The following is a 23,165-nucleotide window of genomic DNA, read 5'->3' on the forward strand; positions in this document are numbered from 1 at the left end:
TGGCTCTTTTTCTCACCAGTGTGCTGCTTCATCATTCAAAGTCTTAAACCAGGGTCTTAGTCCTGTCTCTTACAAGTGCAGGATTGGGTCTGTCATTGGTCAATTATGGGCTAGGGAAGAATGTATAAGGTCCTATCCTTTCTGCTAAATTATTGGTAAATTACTCCTGTTCTGGGGAAGGCAGGGGCATTAGCATTAAACAAACAGTCACTGGGTAGTCCACCATGCTCAAATGGACAGCTCCAAATCCACGGTCACACAAAGGCAACTGGGTCCTAGTTGCATTCAGCTGGTTACACACATATAAGAAGTATGTGAATATAAGAAAGAGAACGGAGAGTGGGAGGAGATAGAGGAGAAATAAGCGAGGACAATGACTGAGCTTGACAATATACACTATATATATTGAAATTATCAAAGAACAAGCTTAATAAAAATTACAATAAATGCAACAACGAAGTGCTTTTCACTTCCACTTGGCTTTCAAAGCCAAACACATCATCTATGCCATGAGTCTCCCAGAGAAGACAGGCTAGAACTTTTCCTTCTCAGAGGGATTGTTAGGAAGATAAACTCCAGAAGCAAAATTATGCATATCCTCGTATTGCCTTTTTCGAAGTGTTCACTAAAACCCCCAATTTAAATTTTCTATAGTTAATTTAGTTCTCAGGTGTACAGGCCTTTGGCAGTTAATTTTTTTTTGTTTGTGCTTACAACAATGCTATCATAAGAATAATTTAAATGCAAATTAGGAGCCAACCAAAAATTTATTTTGTTGTTGTAATATTAGGCTAGTCAGTCATTTTTTTTTTCAGGATTAAAAACAGTCAGGATTGGTTTAGATCTTTCAACTGGTGAAAATTCTGTTTTGAAACTGTTCTCTGATTTTGTTTTCCTCATCAGTAAATAGACCTTAGAGCAGTTCTATATGGTTATTTTTCTAAAACTAATTTTACATTGCTTAAACAATGATCTCTGGCAATATAATCACAGATCTTGGTGCCATGTTATGCAACATGCTGCTCTGATTCGAAAAATTTTAGTCTATAGTGAAAATTAGCAACAGTGATCCCAACATTAGATGAACGTTGTGAAGGCAAATTTCCTTTCTATGGTATTTAATATAGTTATATGGTATTTAATATAGTTATACAAAACTATCTTGTATCAAAGCAGTATATTAAGGACTTGCAATGCTTCCAATATAATTTCCTAATTTTTGAGCCAGACGCTAGGTTTAGGGTTTTTTTTGGGGGGGGGGGTGGAAGGGAAATTCCAGATTCTGGAAGATGTTATTACTATTTTTGTTTGTTTATTTTTTTCAACACAATCAACGTTTCCCCTCCCTTTTTTTCTCCCAGTCACCAGCCCCATAAACTCCTTCTTCTCTGTTTCTCTTTACATACAGGCAGGTCTCCCGTGGATATCAGCCAGCCATGGTATATGAGCTGCATGGGGGCATTTCTGAGATGAACTACAAACCTAGAGCAATGAAAACTCCCCAAAACCTATGAGGGTGACCTTAGCAAGGACTCCCAGAAGAGGGAGTAAGGGCCCAGAACCGGTCATCTTCTGTAACCAGGCAGAACTTCCAGTGGAAGGACTGGGACATGTACCCAGCCACAACCCTTTAATCTACATTTTTTTCTGCCTACAAGATGTGCTGGGATAAAGATAGCACAGAAACTGTGGGAGTGACCAAGTAATGATGGGACCAATTGAAGACCCATATTCTGAGGGGGAGCTTATTCCTGAGGGTCAGGACCCAGAGGCAGGATACCCCAGAGACCAGAATAAAACCAAACACAACTGGTTCAGGTATCTTTAAGGAGAACTTAATAATTTTCCTCTATCTTATTAAAAATAGATTATTTTCTCATATAACAGACCCTGACTACAGTTTCCCTCTCTCTTCTTCCCCCAACTTCCTCCCTGTCTTCCCTCCCCATCGGGACCTGGAGAGATTATTTTTTTCCGAATCTCCAATGTCTCAGGAACCACAGTGGTTGCCATAGGCTTTCATAGCAGATGTGAACTATGCTTACCTATTAATACTCAGCTCATGTCTATCACTCTTGGAGAAACTACTGGTGTTTAGTAGGAACTTCTTTGGAAAGACCAAGTGTAACAAGCCAAAACATCCATGTATTCCAGAGGGGGAGATAGGAATCACAATTGGGTTGTCTCATATCCTTAGCAGCTGGGTAGATTGCGATAGAGCACAAAAAAAAATTACGTGAAAACTGGTAGTGGACATTCTGGAATAAATATGTTAAAATGGGATTTTTAGATCTTGGTTTATGACTTAGTTTTCTTTGACCCTGATGAAATTATTTAACCTCTTCTCCATGTATCACTTTTCCTAGCTGTGACGTGGAAATAGTGGTGGATACATAAGGCTTCCCAGTGTTAGCCTAAGGTACATCCATGCTAATACGTCCTTCTTCACTTGTCAACTTTCCAAGATACGGAGGTGAAAAACAATGAGGACTATTACCTTGTTCATGTGGTTTGGAGAATTTATACACATGTACACATACATATACCCATGTATGTTTACACATACAGATACAGGCATCATGCCTTAATATGTAGTTTTCTCAGCTTTCATATTGCTTCCCAATTTTCTTCTTGACTATTAGTTCACATTTTGGTTTGCCAATCATCACATTTGTTGGAGTTGGAAATAATACTGTAGATGCATCTAAACTACCATGGTGAGGAATTGTGGAATCCATTTCTTCTCATCATACTAAGAATAACCACAGGGCAAGTCACTAAACACGTTACAATGCATGACTGTTCTAGATACAACCTGTTTTACCAGAAATCACCCCACAAAGAGCAGATAGTTTATTAGCAGAGAAGATGGCATAAGAACTCTAATTCTGAAGCATGTGATTAAAACTGAAGTTCGAAAGGTGAGGGTAGAATAGAGACAAGAATGTGTTTAAATGGGAGAAGGGCTTGGGGGCAAAGCATGACCACTAGGCTTCTGAAACTGTTGCTTTGACAAATCTCTATTTTCTCAACTTTTCAGGTGTGTTCTGTCTCTGAAATAATTATCATAAGAACTTCATGCATACTCATATATTCCTCTCTTCTTCCCACTGTCCTCTGTCTCTGACTATCTCTGTCTCCCTGTGTCTCTCAGTCTCTCTCTCTCTCTCTCAGTCTTAAACAACAACAAAGAAAAATGACTTTTAGAGGACAAGAGCATTTGTGCCAAAAGTTTTCTGGACATTTTTATTTTCCTTTTCTTTCTTTCTTCCCCCGTGATTGCCTTCAAACATTTATATCAGAAACCACTGGTAAACTCGAGGCACTAAAAACAGTTAGATAAAGGATTGTTCCAATGTTAAGAAGAATGCTTCTCTTAGTAGACTCTTAGGGATCAGAGTTCATTCTCTTTCGGTGGAGGAAAGAAGAAGGTAGAGAGAGGGAAGGAAAGAGTTCACATCAAGACAGAGAAGTTAAAAAAATACTTATAAAGAATATTCTCCAGAGGGATAGGCATTCAGTTTTTAATTTCATGCTCTTAATTAATTGCAATGCAAACCACTCTCATTAGGAGTCCATTTTAAGCCTACAAGCTTGAACAGTCAAAGGGGAATAATTACATGCAAGCTCTATCTTTATCTCTGCATAGAGAGCTTTGTTAAGTTTGCCAGGGCCATCTTAAGAGACTCTTCCCTCTGCTACCCTTATTCTGTTACATATGTATGTAAATATAAGATATATAAATATAATACTTATACATAGTATATTTTAAATATAGTATATATTTAAACATTTATATATGTCAAATATATATTTAAAAGTCATTGAAATAAAATTTAATTTTTCCTTTGCCTCTTTCAACTAAATTTACTACTGATAGGACAATTAAATTCTAGAAAACTGGCCAGGCGGCAGGGGTGCATGCCTTTAGTCCCAGCACTTGGGAGGTAGAGACAGGTGGATCTCTGTGAGTTCAAGGCCAGGCTGGTTTACAGAGCAAGTTTCAGAACATACTCCAAAGGTACAGAGAAACAACAAAAAACAAAAAACAAACAAAAAATTCTACAAAACTCCAAGCACTTTCAACATCTCGATTTCTATATTCAGTACATTTTTATAATAAAATTCAAGGGTTGTGTGCTTACCAGGGTTCTGAGTCACAAACAACAAAAGTCACAGGCACAAACAGTAGAAATTCATTAATGCATACAGAATAGTATTGAGAATGGACAGGGAGTTTGAAGAGTCAGCCTTGAGCATGAGGAAGCGAAGCTAGCAAGCAGTCAGGGGCTTAATAGTGTACAGTTTACCCAGAATTCTACTGGTCAATAGCATGGTGCATACTGGCTCTAGCCACCTCATTAGGAGAAATAAATTCCTCACCATGATCTTTACCAGTTAACAGAATTGCATACTACGTGGTGGATCAGCCTGACCCACACAGAGGTACAGAGCTTTGTTCTGACTGCCAGAGGGTAATCAGTGAACAACTGTCACTCAGCACCGCTAGTGAAGGCTGAACTCTCTTTCCTACCCATCCCAACAACATAGGGCCTAAATTCTGCCAAATCCCAGTTACTTTCACTTAGAAAGACTTTATAAATATGGCTCCTTTGCCTTTCTGAAAATCTACAATTTGATGTTGGTGTCTCCTTTGTCTCAGTGACGCTAATACTCAGTTTTCTTTGGTCAGTTGCTTTTTTTCTGACGGTGTTCTCTAGAAAGTTGTCAACAGACAATTACATAAAGCAATCTGAAGGAAGTTTGAAGGTCCAAGGACTTTGCCCCATTGCTGCCAAATTTCCTATCTGATTACATATAAGCACACATATCACAGACTCACTAAAACTTGTTCACACTTTTCTCCTAGTATTTCACTCAGAGTCTATCATATATCAGGGCTTAGCAGATATGTAGATTAATAAAACAGATAATAAAGTTAGTATTTAATTTCACTACAATCTTGTTGATGGAATAAATTGTTTCAGGAAATCATGACTTTCACATTTCTTTCCAATACTTGGGCACATGCAGGCAAATTCCAGTACTGTAACTTTAATATGAACATACACGTGTATTCTGTTTTTTTCACAAATGGTTTCTAAAGACATCCATAGTAATCATAACCATCATCTTCATGGTCCATGCATGTGACTTTTCACTACCATCTTGCCAACAGGAAAGGGTTTCTTTGACAGATGGGAAGTTTTACAGAAGCAATTAACTAAAGTTATTGGCCCTCATCAGTCTCTTGGGCTGAACTTACTAGAAACTATAAACATAAATAAGACGTTGGTTCTGGTCTTTGTTTGTGGTAACAGCCTTCTGGGAGTCAATCAATCTTCACACTTCTTGTGAAGACAATGCCCAGTACTCTCTGCTTTAGTCTCTATGGAGCACACTGTCATTTTGCAAATATAGCATACCACGCAGTTGCTAAATTGTAGCCACAAATACTAGCTTAGGACATTTGGATTCAAATTAAAATCTGCCCTGCCAAGATAACAAAAGCTACAATAAAAATTGTGATCCCATAAATGTCACATATAAGCCTTGTAATATTAGGTCTCAAGCATACAATCCTATCAGATAGTGTTGAACAAAAACCAAAGACTTAAGATTTCATGGTACCCTAAGGTGCTGTGTAGCTTCTGAAGGAAGGAATGAAATAACTAACAGATATGTGGAAGGGTTTGGAGAAGGGATAGAGAAGGGGAAGTTGTGTGATTATATCTCAGAAAATGAAACACTTTGTAGAAAAGTACACGGAGACACAAGAGCCTCTTGACGACTTGTCATGGATTGAGAGACAAGTGCCTCCCATAGTCATGTAGTCCCCAGTTGGTGGTGCTGTCTGGGGAAGTTTAAGGGGTGTGGCCTTGCTGGAGACAGACTCTGAGAATTTAAAGCCTAATGTCTTGTCTAGTTTGCTCTCTCAATTTCATGTGTGCAATAGCAAGATGTGTGTATTTAGTTGCCTCTTGCTGCTGCCATTCTTTCCTATTATGGCGTCGATGAACTCTTATCTCTTTGCAACCATAGCCAAAATGAATTCTTTCTTCTATAAAAGAAAAGACAGACCTCAGTTTACTTTATGTTAACATTTGAAAACAATATATTGTTTCTAAATCCATAAAAAAGCACAGTAATTTATTGTTTTATCAAGGTCACTATAATGACCCAATTTGTTGAAGAATACTTTCTTTAAATAGAATTATCCACATAGAATATAATTTCACTCTTGATTTTACTGCCAAAATTGGCGGCGTGATGAGATGAAATAGTGCTCACATCCCAGAAATAGTGTTTGAGAACAGAAAAGGAGACTACAGTGTTTAAGTCAGCCATCCTTTCTAGGAAAACAAATTTGCACATGAAAACCCAAATGCTACCTCGGAACATTAAAATTATTACATTAATTAGTAAAATACTTAGAGCTACATTCTAAAACTTTTAAAATACTTTATAATCAAACTGGACATAAAATGAAAACACATCTTTTTAAGAAAAAAAACAAAACTTCTTTGCTATGTTCTGTTATAATAAATTTATAGAACAGATGAATAATGTAGAAAATGCCAACGTCTTCAAGTATTAGTAGATGCCATTGTTTGTAGTAGATGCTTAAAACCTCAACAACGCTAGAGTACCATAGTGGAACTCTCAGAGACGCTTACAAGCCATAGTCAACCTGCCTCACTGAGTGAACGTCTGTGTGGTAGAAGGCAGCTGGGTGATGCCATAAATGTTGGGGACGTTAGCTCTCCTTACCACCTGTCAGAGGACCACGTGACTTTCTCTCTTATTCTTTCAACACCTCACCCTGTTGTTGCTCTGTCATTTCTCTCCCTGATTTAAATCCTACTCTCATTGTTCTCGTGCTCGGTGAAATCCTGCAGGATTTTTTTTTCTCCCCATGGTTCTCTCCTCTGTTCGACTTCATTTACAGCCTTTCTTTAAAGAGTCAGCTCACATTCTAATGTCTTCTCTAACGGGGTGTCTGCCGAGGATGCTATTTCCCTGTGGCACATTGAGGGAAGGTGTTCTGTTTCTCCAAGCTGAGATTCTGTGAGTGCACTTCTGATTATCCACATATAATTACTTCGCCTTTTTTTTTTTATTAAACCTTTCTTTGGATGTCTACGTTAATCAACTTTGTCTCTCAACTGTTGACACCCTCCCTTACCACTGCTTACTTTCTTAGCACCTTTGCCTTCTTAGTGTCTGACTTAGCTTGGGCTTTCATTGCATGAAGAGATACCATGACCATGCAACTTTTGTAAAGAAAACATTTAATTGTAGTGGCTCTCTTACAGGTTCAGAGTTTCAATCGATTATTATTACAACGGGGAGCATGGCGGTGTACACACAGATGTGGTGCTGGAGCTGAAAGCACTACATCTTGCAGGCAATAGGAAGTCACTGGCAGTCACATTGAGGGAAGTTTGAGCAAAAACAGATCTCAAAGCTTGCCCTCACAGTGACACACTATCTCCCACAATGTCGTACCCTCCTAATACTGCCACTCCCTTTGAGGACCATTTTCTTTCAAAGCACTGAACTATCTCATTATCCATATGGTTTCATTGTTGATGTAGAATCAGAGCCAGGCAATGGGATTTACACATTAGTGTTTTTTGTTACTTTTCACAATAAAATAAGGAGTTCAGTGGTCTCACTGTTAGAAAGTATTTGACTCCCAAAAAACTTAGATGATTTAAACAAGTCAAGTTGGCAAGAGGAATGATTAGCATTTGATACCAGATGCGAGGATGTGATGAATTCATGTCCTCTACCCTCTTTAATATTTTGGAGACCATGAAATATGACATCTCAATTAATAAATAAAATCCACCTCCTGCTATAAACCACTATATTGCATATAAGTAAAGTATCATGGTGCATCACACAGTCAGGGGATCTTTACTGCAGATCTCAGGAGTTCGGCAAGATTGAAAACTAAACAAAGTCTGAAGAAAGGACACTGGAGTTTGGCGAATACCCTATTATTTTGTAAACTCTGATGTATGAGGAAAAGCAGTCAGCAACTTTTTTGTTTATTTTGGATTAGAAACAGAAATTGCTACTGATTATAGCAATAAAATACTGTTTGTCAAGAAACACGGTAAGGAGAAAGCATGCCATTACTCTGAGACTAATTTTAGTCTTCAAGAATCACAAATTTTAAAGCCAGAGTAGACTAGACTTAATTAAACAAAAAGCCTATGATGTTTGGTGATTATCTTAAGATTTTTAGAAAAGAACTTTATGTAAATAAACTGAATTTAAATGAATCAGAGGCAAAAAGAATTGAGTTTCTTCTACGTGGCTTGTATCTTCAACACTGTTAGGAATATTGCTTCTCATCTCTTTGCAGTTATTCATTTTTAAAACCATGTATAGTGTATTGCTACTGAATCTCTCACAATCACCTTTATGCGTCCCCCACTAGCCTTAGGCAGTTGAGCTCAGTAGATTATAGATGTTCTAAATAATGTTCAATAGGACCCTGGCAAATGAATCTCTAGATACTTGAGCATATAGTCAATACGAAGGTGCAGGCCCAATAAGGAGGCCGTGACATACAAACTGCTAGCTTCATAAATCTTTACAACTGAAATATCTCAAATACAAAATGCCTACTGTCAATGCCCCTCAGAGTTAAAAGGCAGAAGCTTGAAAGGACAGAGCATCTGCTCTAATCCTATTTCTGATTTTCTTCTGTTTATCTTCTGCTTGGATTCCAGTTTAGTCACAAAATGCTCAAAGTATTTCTTAACTTTCATTTTTGTGTGTACTCACTCTGGCGTACTCTTTGTACTCACGAAGACTCGGCAATGAGCGGCTGATCACAAAGATTTTTGTCCTCTCACTGGCATCTGGGACCAGCCCCCATGTGAATGACACACAACTCGGGGAAATGAGTCTGTAAGAGCCTTGTAAAATGGATTTTTTTATGACTAAATAATTCTCCCATACTCTCCTTATTGAATCCCCAGGAGGGATCCTTTCTTCCTTTAAATTCTTTTCATTTTTAAAATAGGACACCGTGATATAAATGTTCCCAGTGTACTTCTCCAGACAGGTAATAGGGACACCAGTGATGAGAGAGGGCTCATAATCTTCTCCTCCCACATTCAGTCCTGGATAGACATCCATCCAGAGCTGTGTCATCCCATCACAAGGGAACAACTTGCTCCTCGGTTCTCCTTTTATTGTTGTTGATGCAGCAGTGGAGCATGACTAGAGATATTCGGCACTGCCTCCCCCCCCCCCACTTCCTCTGCACGCCTATGCAGTGAGTGCTTGTCTTGTAGGTGGCAAGCTAAACTCTTAGTAGACTTTCTGGGGCACATGGGTCACCCAGGAACCATAAGCCAGTTCCTGGGCTTGGGGGCCAGATAGGACTCACGATTCTTTCTGGGGAAATATTTAGAAGTTGGTGTTTACTGTCAGAAGTAAATAGGAAAAACAACCTCTACTGTCATTTCAAACAGATGAATTGCTCTCAGATCAGGGCTTCCGACTATCAATAGAGGCTGGAAGCAAGATGAAGACTTACTGACACACATATGACAAGTCCCATAGACATGGTGACTTTCTGAACCATAAACAAAAGCTAGACTTCCTCCCACATCCGTTACAACATCCATCTCATCCCAAAGGTTATTAGTAGAGGGTCTTTAAAGCCAGCTTCTGTAAGGGGGATAACAGCATCGACGTCAAATTTGATTTTTTTCCCGGAGAGTACAGTAGTAGAAGCTCTTGCTGTGTATTAAGCACCATGGTATATCAAAACCAAAAACAAAACAAAACATTTTTGTATTTGAAAGTAACCTATGAAGGAGAGACTCCATTGTTCCTACTTTACCCTTATAAAACTAGGCACTTAACATTCTTTCCCAAGATGGAATGCTGCTGAGGAACGAGATAGAACTCAAGCCTAACTCAGAACCCCAACTCCTGACCAATTACTGCCCAACCACCAAAAACACAGTGTAATTTCATTCTCAACTTTCTTCATATGTATCTCTACTACATGCATGTCCATTTTGCAGCTATCTACCATCTGAGGAGCCAGCAAACATCCCTGAAACTTAGTGGCATGTGTACTAGCTGCTGTCTCCTTATTAAACGGGGTCTATTTCCTATATTCAGAACCCTACACATTCCATTCTTTTTCATGCTACCATTTTCCCCCCTTTCTGCTTTTTCTCCCTTTGCTTTTCCCCTACCTTCTGCCATTATTTTGCCAGGTCTCCTATACTCTAATTTTCCTGCTATTTCATGGTAACATTTATCTCTCAAATACACATGCTCACATTTTTTTTTCAGGGAAAATAGGAAAATAAAATGTTGGAAAAAATAGGAAATAAAAATGCAAATGACTATCAATGAGAAAATATTCATACCACAACACATTTATCTAATAAAACTCTTATGTCTAGACTACCTAAAGGTCCTTCAAAATTAACAAGTAAAAGAAAAAAAACTAGAAAAATATTCAAGTGTATATGTCCTAAAGAAGGTATTTGAATGTTCAACAAACATATCAAAATATATAATATCAATATTCATCAGAGAAACATAACTAAAACCACAATAAGATACCTATTCACCAGTATAAACAAACTCAAAAAGACTAAAACCATCAAGGGTTAGAATAGAGAATAACTGTAATTTCTGTACATTGGTAGGTGTTGGGTGAAATTGTTGGGGCAGAAGTCCTGAGTGAATGTATATTGTTGATATGGGCAAAGCCATGCCAAGAATCCCCAAACCTCAGTTTCATAGGGATGCCAAAACCTTCCCCTATTGAGGCTGCGAGGAACAGCAAAGGTTTCCTCTGGTTCAAGTAGAAGAGACTATCTATGACTGGCTGAAGAGTGTGTGTGCAAACCAGCAGGAACAATGACTGCAACCTCAGATGGCTCCACTACAGAGACTCCGCCTCCTCCTCCCCATTGCATTGCACAAAGCAAACACTGAGTCTAAAGGGTTCCATAGTGGAGCCCTCCATCAGATGGATCATAGCTTTTCCATTTGTGTATCTGTTCTTTCTTTAGTGTCTGTCATTTCTTCATTTCCACACGACCTCAGTCAGGTTTACAGAATGAAGTCATGCAGGACATAGCAGGGAAATACCACCTCAGAACAGAAAAGAGGAAGCTATGCACTTTTGATTGGCACAGAAATTACATTTCTAAGATTGTAACGGAAGGGAATTAATCCACATACCCAGAAGAAGACATGGGCAAAAATATACACTGAAGCTGTAGTCATGATATCACAAGCCAGAAACAACCCACATGCCTATCAACCACTAAGGAGACATGGAAATATAAATTATGATATATCCTATTATATTGAGTGAAGTAACCCAGTCCCAGAAAGACAATTATTACATGTACTCACTCATAAGTGGTTTTTAAACATAAAGCAAAGAAAACCATCCTACAAATCACAGTCCCAGAGAACCTAGACAACAATGAGGACCCTAAGAGAGACATACACAGATCTAATCTACATGGGAAATAGTAAAAGACAAGATCTCCTGAGTAAGGACCACAGTAGAGGGTTGAAGGGGAAGGGAGAGGCAGGGAAGGGAGCAGGGAAAATGTAGAGTTCAATAAAATCAATAAAAAATAAAAATTTTCAACATAAAAATTATGCTATATTCACAAAATGAACAACATATCTTAAGAAAAATAAGAAACCAATGATATTTTCACCAAGATTAACAAATTAAAAGCAAGATACATTCTAATCAAAGAAGCTGAACACAAGGCATACTGTGATATAATCTTGTGTCTGTGAAGTCAAAGAACAGGCAACACTAGTCTTTATTGATTAAAAGTCAGAAAAGAGACACAGACTCAAGATTTACATATTTTACTTTGTGTACTTCATGCCTTAATAAGATTTTCAAACACTAATGGATTGTAAATTACTTAGGAAGGATGTATATAAAATCGTAGCTCTCAAGATTACTTCACTGCTAACTTTATAAGATTTCAAGCCATTAACAGCTGTCCCTCCTACTTCAAAGAGAGTCAATAAATGTCGAGAGAGCTTGAAATATCCTACCCTTTGGGGAACACTAACTGATGGATGGGTTCAAGTTTCGTGGTGTGTCAAGTCTTAACAATCTTGTTTGGTACTTGCAGTAAAACACACACAGAGACACATACACACAAACAAACCAGCAGTTTAGGTATAATTTTAAACCGCAGTTAAAGAATATATCCAAACTCATTTACAGTGCTTAGAAAATAGCCATTCTCTAACTCCATACACCAAATGCAATCATTAACTCACATTAACTGTTATTACCTTCACTGAGTCCACACAAGACTGGCCCTATTAACGATCACCAAGGAAATGGGAGGGGCTTATAGGCCCTTACCCTTTATCTATGAACTATGGGCTATTTACAAATTCTGTCCTCAGTTGTGTAACCTTACTTGATCCATCAGCCTTTAACAGATAGTTCCAAATCCATGGTCACACAGATGGCACTAATTAATCTGGGTGGGTCACAAAACAAAATTAATAGGATAGCTATTTGTGGTATTAGTGGACAGAGGTGGCAGGGGGGTCATAGTGGTCAGTATACAAGCTGTACCTATGTGAAACTATAAAATAATAACAACAATGATAATTCAAAAGATGAAAATAGAGATCAGTCTCTTACTAGGAATAAAGGAAAACATTACAAAACAGCATTATGCAAGTCTTACTAACTGAAAGCCCTCTCTCTGTTTTGCAGCTTTTCTGAATCAAATATTTCACAGAGGAAGTGCTAGTGTCTGCAGCCTCCTTATTGTGGTCTAATGTTCCTACATAGGTGCCAGTTTCTCCCAGCGCCACAGTGTGGTTTCCTACCATAGAAGATACCAGTTGCTCCCAGTGTGGTATCCATCAGAAGAATGTGCTTCTAGACTCACCACTGCCTGATAATTTATATAACCATATCATATTGAAGAATAATTAGCAAGTGGTGAACTCTGCAATCACATACAGAGGAGCAACACTAAATTGGACTTGGTAGATTATAATTTATGTTTATGTAGATAAACAGCAGGAATAATCAAAGAAAAAGAAGTCATGAGCTTGAGAGGAATTTAGGCATGGGAAGGGTTGGAGAAGAATACATAAAAGGGATCAGGAGGAAAGAAATGAAAAGGAAAAATTATGTAATTATGTTTTAATTAAAATTAAAAAAATATTTAAAACGAAAAGCCTTGATGCCATGAAAGTAAAATAAATTCAAATGACATGAACGTCTCCTATGCCATCAAAACACATATGATATATAAAACATATATATGACAGGAGAACCCCAGAAGCACACTGACCTTAACTAGCCTGTGATCAGCTTAGCTAAAGTGACATGAATCTCATTTCCATCCAGACATGACTTGGAAGGTATCTACTGTTCTAATTTCAATGGAATGGCCACAGGGTAACAACTCCAGATTTACCTTCCATTTTCTGACATTTACATTGCTTGATTTTCTGATGCTTAATTTTTGCCTCCTTAGGTCATAGAAGTCCCTTGGATAACTAACTCCCTTGCCTCTATTTCCCCCCAACTGGTTATTCTTTGTGCTTTCTCTCGGCTACCTTTGAAAACAAAAAGTCATCTTTGTAAAACAACAATTACGTCCTTCTTCATATTGATAAATATGCAAACAGTCATCACATTGCTGATACTTAATTCTTTGGTTCTTCATCAAGAGAAAAACAAAATGCGAAACAACTAAAGCTCTAGGATGCGGACAATCCGGAATCCTGAAGTTCCTTCACCCTTGGGGACTATTTGTTTGTTTTGAACAACACATTCAAATTTAATTAAATAAGTTTAGCTCTTACCTCAGGTTTTTAATTATACATATTATCAAGCCACACAGAGATAATATTAAGTACAGTTTATCATTTTCGCTTAAAAGCACATGAGCTCAAACGAAGAAATCACATTTGGTCACCAGACTTTTCAGATACCAACACTGATTGAGTGTACCAGGGACTTAAATTAGTTTATTGAAGTTTAATTAGAAAACCTCTTCCTCAAGTGTGGAGAAAGTGAGGTAATTATTCTAAGATGTACCTTGTATACAGAACAGAGTTGCTCAGGGCTGATGGCTGAATTTAGAAAGGTCGATTTGAAAGAATGGCCATGAGTTGGTGTTTGGGGATTTATTTCACAAGGGTTCTTTCTCACCATTTGCTATACAGCAGGTACGGCTCTCTGTGCCCAAACCATTTGCAGAGAGACTATGGCTTCTGCCTCCCACCCACTTTCCTCCCATCTATGGACTGGTGCATCCTAGGCTCCTAGGTGGAGGGGAGGGTGATTGTTGTTCACAATGGAAAATCTGGATACTGAGTTTTAGCAGTATTCCCTAGAAAAGGGCATCCCCGGTGATGACTTTACAGCACACCATTGCAACTCACGGATGGAGGAGTCAGAGCCATTTTACTCCATTATAAGAGGTGAGTCTTGAAAGGTTGGGTCTGCCCTGGTGCCTGCGTGTCTTTTCAGTTTTTCATTAAAACTGATTGTTATAATAAATCATAAGTGTAAGTATAACTAATGTTTTCTGGGAGTTCTCCATGGAGATCACCTAGGAGTGACCTTGGAAACGCCTGTTATCCTGGTGTCTGCACATCCCTCTATACCAGTAAACCACAGTGATGCTGATCCAAATTAAGTTCAGGCCTAGAGTGGCTTTTCAAAGAATCTTCAGGTCAGGTTACCACTTTCAATTCTCACCTGTCATAGTGTGTGTGTGTGTGTGTGTGTGTGTGTGTGTGTATACGTATACACACACACATATATATGTATATATTACCTTTATTCATACTTTACCAAGAAAAAGGACAATAATGCATATTTCTACTTTCCAGTTTATTAAAGTATTTATTATCTTCTTATTGAGTAGTAATTGTTTCATATTCTTTTTTAAATAGTGCAGGGCTTGAAGACTGGTAAATAACTATTTTTTAGAGCTAAATTCAATGTTTTTTGGAGTTGAGTTACTGGACAAATTTCTTTTGAGCACAACTTTTTGTAAATCTGAAAAGTGTCTTCCTTTGGAATTCCTTTTACCCTGCAGAGAATGAAGAAGTGTCCCTTATGTACCCTAAGTCGGTTTTCCTGGCATCTTTTAGGAAATACTTGCTAGTCTGTGTACATATGGGTCTCATTCTCATTCCTTTCCCCCCAAACCTGCTTAAGATGCAGCTGGCCAGGGGAGCAAGCAGTGGATGTGCCCCCATCTCACTGCCCCCCTCCGTTTCACTCTGTAGTATGGGCCAATGTTGCTATTGAAGAGTTAAATATTCCCTGCCAAGCAGAGCAACAAAAAGATGAGAAAGATTCTGCTAGGTAGGAAGCCACAAGGAGGAGACTTTGATTGAGTCTCTTCTAACTATTGAGGCTGAATGAAGATTCTTTATTAATATAAGTACTAATAGCTACTAAAATAGACTTCAGGTAAGCAACACCTCCAAGTGTCAGAGGCCAAATTACTAGGCTCATGAATATAATTGCATATCTTCTTTATTCTAATTACAGTGTAGTCTAGTCTTGATTCCAGATTCATTTTGCCTCAATGAATTATTTCCTACCTTTTCTGCATGTGTCTGCCCCCATGATAATGAACCCATTAGTTATCATTAGTTAAAAACTTTAAAAATCATTTATGGCCAGTGTATGTTTTCCTGGTACAATTTCTTTTTCCTGGATGCTTATGAGCTGTCACCAATACTTTCCAACACCTTCCTGTGAAACATTTTTGCTAAAATGTCTCATCCTGCGTTGACAAAAACCCACTGTCCTCAAATCAAATGGACCAAAAACAAACCCCAAAGATCACATGTAACAAGCACCATCGAAAACGTATACTGTGGACATCACCAAAGGCACTCACCCACTTGAGTCTGCGGATGTAATAGCAATCAGAGGCAGGATTTTCAGGGGGAGGCTGGTTGGCCGAGGAATGTTCTCTGATTCGCTTCTCAAGTCAGCTTGTTCCAACTGTCTGAAGGCAAGAGGAGGGAGCTGGATACTGCGAGAGGAAAGTCTCCGGACAAGATAGGGCTCCATCCCACGGAAGGGGTCCTCTTCTTCATTACTGGAATGCAATGTTTCCTCAGAGGCCTGGGGAAAAGTTCAACAGAGTCAACAGAATTAATAAAAAGCCCAGTATGTGTCATTATGCAGCGGCTTTAATATGTTCTTGGGGAGAATAAGCTCAGCAGTAAAAAAATTAAGCCCAGTTTTAGCCATAACCCAGGCTCAGGGCACCCTGGTGGGCATTTCTTCTTAAAGAACCAGGAGCATGTAAGTTCCTATCTGCCAAGTCCCCAGCCGCTCAGTTAAAGGGGTCTAAAGTCCTGATCTTAGAGAGACCCTTCTGCCACAGCAGCAGAGGAAAGGCTACAGCATTTGCCAAAACGGCATCTGTGTGTGGTCTCTGAATTAGCCACACCGCACCTTGTCAGGCTGGGGCCCAAAATGAGACTGGGTATTAGTGTCATCAAGAGAAAGCTGAGATTTCAGGCCTTGTCCTTTCCTAGTAAGCCCTTGGGTCTACACCAGCATCCAAACATGGGACAAAAGCCTAAGACTTTTCATGGAGACTGCAATAGTCAGTCTCAGAATCATTGGGGACATGGCATAGTGGGTCGAGTGTTTGCTTTGCACACATGTGGATTTGAGTCTGAATCTCTACCACCCAGAAAATAAGCCAAGCACAGCTGAAATTCAATTGTTGAGGGGTGGAAACCATCAGATCATAGATCTCAGACGCCAGGCAGACTAGCAGAAATGGCAAGCTTATGCCCTGTCTCAGGGCAATAGGTCAAAGAGTGAGAGAAAGTCTCTGGCATCCTGCTTTGGCCTTCATATGCTTGTGCACAGGTAGGTACAGCCGGATATTTAAGAGCATGAACCACATACACATACGCAACATATACACACACACAACCTACAAACAAACAAACAAACATCAAAGACAGCAATGGTAACAACAAACCAATCACTTTTAAGTAACCGAGAGATTATCAACAGTCCTGTCAAAGCCCCCATCACCTGACAGGGGCCGTGACTCACACTGTGGGGATAACCATGGAAGAGTACTGACTGTCATTCTCTGCTGTCTTCAATACACCTGCCCAAATCACCAGTGTTTCTACTCTTGAAAGACCTGCCAGGACGGTGGGATTTTGTCTGATTTAGTATGATTGGTGTCTAAACCTAGTGGGCTTCTCTGTCCAACATAGCATGCTTTGTGCCCAATCTCATGATTCTCAAACAAAGAAGCTCTAGGAAGAGTGTACTACTGAGGTCACTTAAAAACAAATCAACAGCACACAATACGCGGATACCCCAAGACACGTGAACAGGAGAAAACCACTTAGTTTGAAGGCTATTACATCAAATCGCAAGGGCTGTCCATCTCAACAGACACGCAATCCTCAACACAGAACACAATAAATATGAAAACGACAAACAACACCAGGTGATTCCTGCTAAGGATCATTGTCTCTAGGGAACAAATGCCAAGGACATCAAGGTGGAAGGAATGCCAGGAACCAACTTGAAAGAGCACTTTTTATGAATGGGCTGTGTGGTGGCAAACACGGGCTTTTTCCCTTTGATTGAAAATATACCTTTTTCTTTCATATAATATATCCTCATTATAGCTTCCTCTCCCTCTACTCCTTGCATCTCCTCCCCACTTCCTCTCTCATCCAGGTGCTCTCCCAATAAAAACACAAAACTGGAAGCCATAATATATTACCAAAGAACCTGTAGGGTAATGCAGGACAACAGCAACATATAATATAGTAATAATATAACATAATTAGCCATATATATATATATATATATATATATATATATATATATATATATATATATATGTGACAAAATAAAACCAAAAAACGAAAAAAGAATAAAAAAAGGTAAACTTCTTTTTCAATGAAATAAAAGAAAAAGCCTGACAGGACATTATGAGACAAGAAACCTCTAAAGATGCCTTTGGGTTTGTTTCCCTTTGGCCATCTATTGATGGACAGGCAGCCTACCCTGTTCTACCCTAGTTCTTTCCCCAGTGAGACTCACTTGGAGAAAACAAAGTTTTTACTTGCAAGTGTTGTTATTTGGAGGTAGCTTCAGGGTTAGGGATGGGGCGGATGACCACTTCTCTTTTCAGCTCTAGGACTCCATCTGGTGCAGGCCTGTGTAGGACCCGTACATGCTGCCTTAGTTTCCGTGAGTTCGTAAGTTCATCCATCCTGTTGATGTAGAAGGCCTCTTTTCCTTGGTGTTCTCCATTCCCTCTGACTCTTACACTCTTTCTGCCTCCTCTTTTGGAGGGTTCCCTGAGCTCTGAGGGGAGGGATTTGATAGGATACAAGCCTTTTAAGGCTGAGTATTTCAAGGTCTCTCACTCTCTGCATACGGTCTAGTTATGGTTCCCTGTGTCTGTTTCTATCTGTTGCAAGGGAAGGTTTCTCTGATAATGGCTGAGCAAGAGTATAGCAGAATGGCATTATGAGTCATTTTATTGCTCCATTTATTTATTTATATTTATTATTTATTTATTTATTTATTTATATATCTACCTATCTATTTATTTAGAAAAGTAGCATTTGAATTCATTCTCGGTCTCTAGAGTATCTAGTCTCAGATTCTTGGTCTTGGTTATCCAAGCAATTTTAGATAAAGGTTTCATCTTGCAGAATGAGATTTATGCAAGTCAGATATTGCTTGATTACTTTCAAGCTTTGGGCCACCCTTGCATTAGCATCTCTTGTAATTGTAGATGTAGATTTATGGGGACTGTATTGAATCTCTAGATTGCTTTTGGTGGGATGCCCATTTTTATTATATTAATCCTACAGATCCATGAACATGGGAGTTCTTTCCATCTTCTGGTATCTTCCTCAATTGCTTTCTACAATGTCTTGGAGTTTGTTATTTTAAATCATATTAGCCTTTCACTTGCTTGGTTAGAGATACCCCAAAATATTTATTATTTTAGGCTATTATAAAAGGTGTTTTTTCCTTGATTTCTCATTTTTTTTGTCAATTGTCATAGGAGAATACTATACAATCAAAGGAGGATGATACTGGACTTCTGCTCCTTCGATCTCCACCTTCTGAGTGCTGGGATAATAGCATGTGGCACCATGGCAAGTTCACAACCTTTAATTTTTATTTCCTAGGTAGGACTAGATCTATAACGCACATTTTCAAGTTTCTTGCCAAGTGTTAAGCTAAGGTGTTATGAGGAAGATATAAAAGAAAATCCAATAGGATTTAAACTGCACTTAAATCTTGCAAGTTTTCTCTGTACTACCTACATGCAAAGGGAAACCAGCTCTACTATAACATAGAAAATTAAATACTTTGATTATACTTGAGAGAAAAAAAATAGACCAAAAATAATTAGTTGTAAGTAGTTAAAAAGCTTGCTTTAGTAATATTTATATCTACCTATTCAAAATCATGAAGACATCAAATGTTGCAGTACGCTTTAAGAGAGGTGAGCTTTTGAATGTTTGCGTTCCCACTTTATTACTTGTGTTCTTTGAGAAGTGTAACCTTTCTCTAAGGAAGCAGTTGATTTTAAAAATAATAGTACCAATATTTACCTATAAGAGTCAAAGGAGAACATGCCTGTGGGGATATTTAGAGCTTCCTGTCTGAGTTTGTGAAACAGTGATTTTCTTACTTTTGAGTGCTCTAAGGGAAGTACTTACCTAGGGAGTTAAGTATCTTTCCAAATATTCGCATGTTTGCTGTGAATTCAGACCATGGCAACTTTTGAGCATCCTCGATGAATCCTTGTTTCATTCTTTATTGTACTAATATCTTTGCGCATTCAACTGATTTTTTAATTAAAATTTAAGATTATTGCCTCTGAGACATTCATTTACCTCTCATGATTATTGCCTGTCCCAGGTATGACATGTGTAAAGTACTAACATCTGCCAAAGTTTGTGCTCAAGGCAATGGTGGCCATCATCATTAGAATCCAAGTAAACCCTCTACAATATTTTCATAGCATTATATTACTTTTGATGCTTATTATCTTGGTTGTTTCCAAATAAAAAAAATTATCTTCTTCCTAATATCTGTCTTGGAAAGGGGGAAGGATGATCAATGGTGGGGGGGAGCAGGAGGAGGCGAGAGAGTGGTATGTAAAATGAGAAAAGATTGTTTTTAAAATAAATAAATTTAAAAAGTCCAAATCCAACCCAGAAGCACTTTTAATTAAATATGAGACTAAATACCACTATGTAACTCTACCTTAATAGTCACAGTTCCTGGTACAGCGTACACAGCTCGAAAAGAACACTGAATGACCAGGCATTCATAAACCTCACATTCATTTTTAAAAGTGAACAGAATGGAGCTCAGATCAGCTCTACATAAACAAGCAAAATTAATGATAGCCTGTGGTTAAATCAGGAGATAGAGACTCTAAGTCCCACTGAGCCACTAATGATAAGTGGGGTCTAAAAAGCCACTAAACCTTTCTGAGTTCTTGTCTTAGGCATAAATCAAGAGCTTGAACAAAGTAAACCTTAAAACAACTTTTGGGTCAAAAATATGGTGATTTTGCAACAACACACGGGAAAGTCAATATTTAATTAAATGAAAAATACAAGACTGGGGGATGGGGCAGAGGAGGGACGGATACACATGTAACATTGTTAGCATTCACACAGGAGAGGTGAATCCTAGGTATTGGCTAACACCCTCATAGGACAAAGTTTCAAACTTGATCAACATTCTGATAGCTGATAAGTCCTAATTGAGTAAATTAAACCTGTAGACACCTTTGTTCAGAATGAACACAGGAAGAATGAAGGGTGAAACTAACAGATCTTTGGCCACAATGAATATTACTGACTGAAGTTAGCATTGCTTTATCAAGTGCTTTGCGGCCCACTCTGGGCAGTAGCATTTCAGTTAGAACATTGCTTCAAACAGTCCAGGCAATTTGGTGAGATGACAGTGCTTGAGAAATCCTTTCCTCAGTGATGCTGCCTCAGGCAGTAATGTCTTCTGAGAGGATAAAATCTATTTAAAATAAACTTCATATTTATGCTCATGTGCTGTCAGTTTAAACCCATCCCTTATATATTTTACCTTTATACTAAACATAACAAAGCAGCTGATAACTGATTTCAACGTCTTACTTCCCACTTGAAAAAGCATTGAACCTTTTCATACTATTTAGCAATGTGCATTGATTAGGCTTTAGAAGTAAAGAGAGCAAGTTTATCAGGTATAGGGTAGAAGGCTAAATATCCCTATTTTGGAAAGAAAGAAATAAAAATCTAACTACCAAAGTCAGGTGAATCTTTTTGCAGAAGAAGAAGAAGAAGAAGAAGAAGGAGGAGGAGGAGGAGGAGGAGGAGGAGGAGGAGGAGGAGGAAGAGGAGCAGGAGGAAGAAGAGGAGGAGGAGAAGGAGGAGGAGGAGGAGGAGGAGAAAAGAAGAAGAAGAAGAAGAAGAAGAAGAAGAAGAAGAAGAAGAAGAAGAAGAAGAAGAAGAAGAAGAAGAAGAAGAAGAAGAAGAAGAAGAGAAAAGATACTATGTAAGGAGTGGGAAGATAGTATTTCCAATATTTCAAGCCATCATTTTTCCAAGCATAGCATTGCTAACCCCTGTGTTAGGACCACAGAGGGTGTGTGCAAATATACAGGACCTGTTCTAGATCTGTCTGATCACAGTCTTAGGAATAAAAATTATAATCCCAATTTATATGTGCACTAGCATTTAAAAATGCTTTTGACAGTTTAGAATAGTCTAATAGGAGCACTTGACACAGTTCCAACTAAAAGTCTTTCATTAAGACTTATTCATAATGATGAATTACTGAATAATGTAATTGCCTCGCTGAGGAGTTGGCTTCGAAAACTTGGGTATGTCAAATGATGAAATATTACTGTGAAGCTGTTAAATACTGCAGAGGATTTGTGAAGATATGATTATTGTGAAATGTTTAATGAAAAGAAGAGATAGAGTGATCTTCATTTTTATCAAAAATTACATTGAAAACATAAAAAAAGTTATATATTCATAGAGAATTCTAAAAATGTGTGTCCAAACCTCTTGGGTGTTATTGGTTGTGAACTTCCTTGTTTTTTAATCTTCCTTAATTACTAGTTTCTATAAACTCCATAATAAAAATATTACTTTTAAATAATAAAACACAGTAGAAGTCAAAATAATAAAATGAAACATTCACGTTCTTAAAATATTCATTTTTGAGATAATATACTTATATCATTTCCCCTTTCCCTTTCTTCCCTCCAAAGCCTCTCATGAACCCATTCATCACTCTCTTTCAACATTTTGGCCTCTTCTTTTCATTCATTGTTATTACACACACACATACACACACACACACACACACACACAGAAACCCATCAATTAGTATTGTGTGAATGTTTCCATTTTCTTTTAGTTTGTGTGCTGATTAGTTTTATATCAACTTGAGTTTTACAGGGAATTTGGATCGTAAAGGAGGCTGTATATTTTTAAGAGATAACTTTTAAAGTATTTGAGTTCATAAGGCTGTTAAACTCTTTAAGTTTATAAAGATATTGTGATATCTTTTCTAATGTATGCTCCTGAGGATGAACAAGGAAAGACAAGCTATGTCTTAACAGTGATGCATTTATGTGTCAAGCTGACAAGGGATCACTTCTTGTGCTGGCTACTTTTATGTCAACATTAGAAGCTAGAGTCATCTGAGAGGAGGGAGCCTCAATTGAGAAAATGTCTCCTTGAGATCAGGTTGTAGGCATTTTCTTAACTAGTGATTGATGGGGAAAGGTCCAGCCCATTGTAGGTGGGTACATCTCTGGGCTGATGGTCCTGGGTTCTATAAGAAAGCAGGCTGAGCAAACCATGAGGAGCAAGCCAGTAAACAGCACCCCTCCAAGGCCTCTGCAGCAGCTCCTGTCTCTGGGATTCGGCCCTGTTTGATTTTCTGTCCTGACTCCCTTTTGGTGATGGAGTGTAATGTGGAAGTATAAGCCAAATAAACCATTTTCAAATCTCAACTTGCTTTTGGTCATGGTGGTTCATTACAGCAATAACAATCCTTAGGGCATAGGTTTGATGGAGACATC

The sequence above is a fragment of the Arvicola amphibius genome, chromosome 3, assembly GCF_903992535.2.
Source record: "Arvicola amphibius chromosome 3, mArvAmp1.2, whole genome shotgun sequence".
NCBI lineage: Eukaryota > Metazoa > Chordata > Mammalia > Rodentia > Cricetidae > Arvicola > Arvicola amphibius.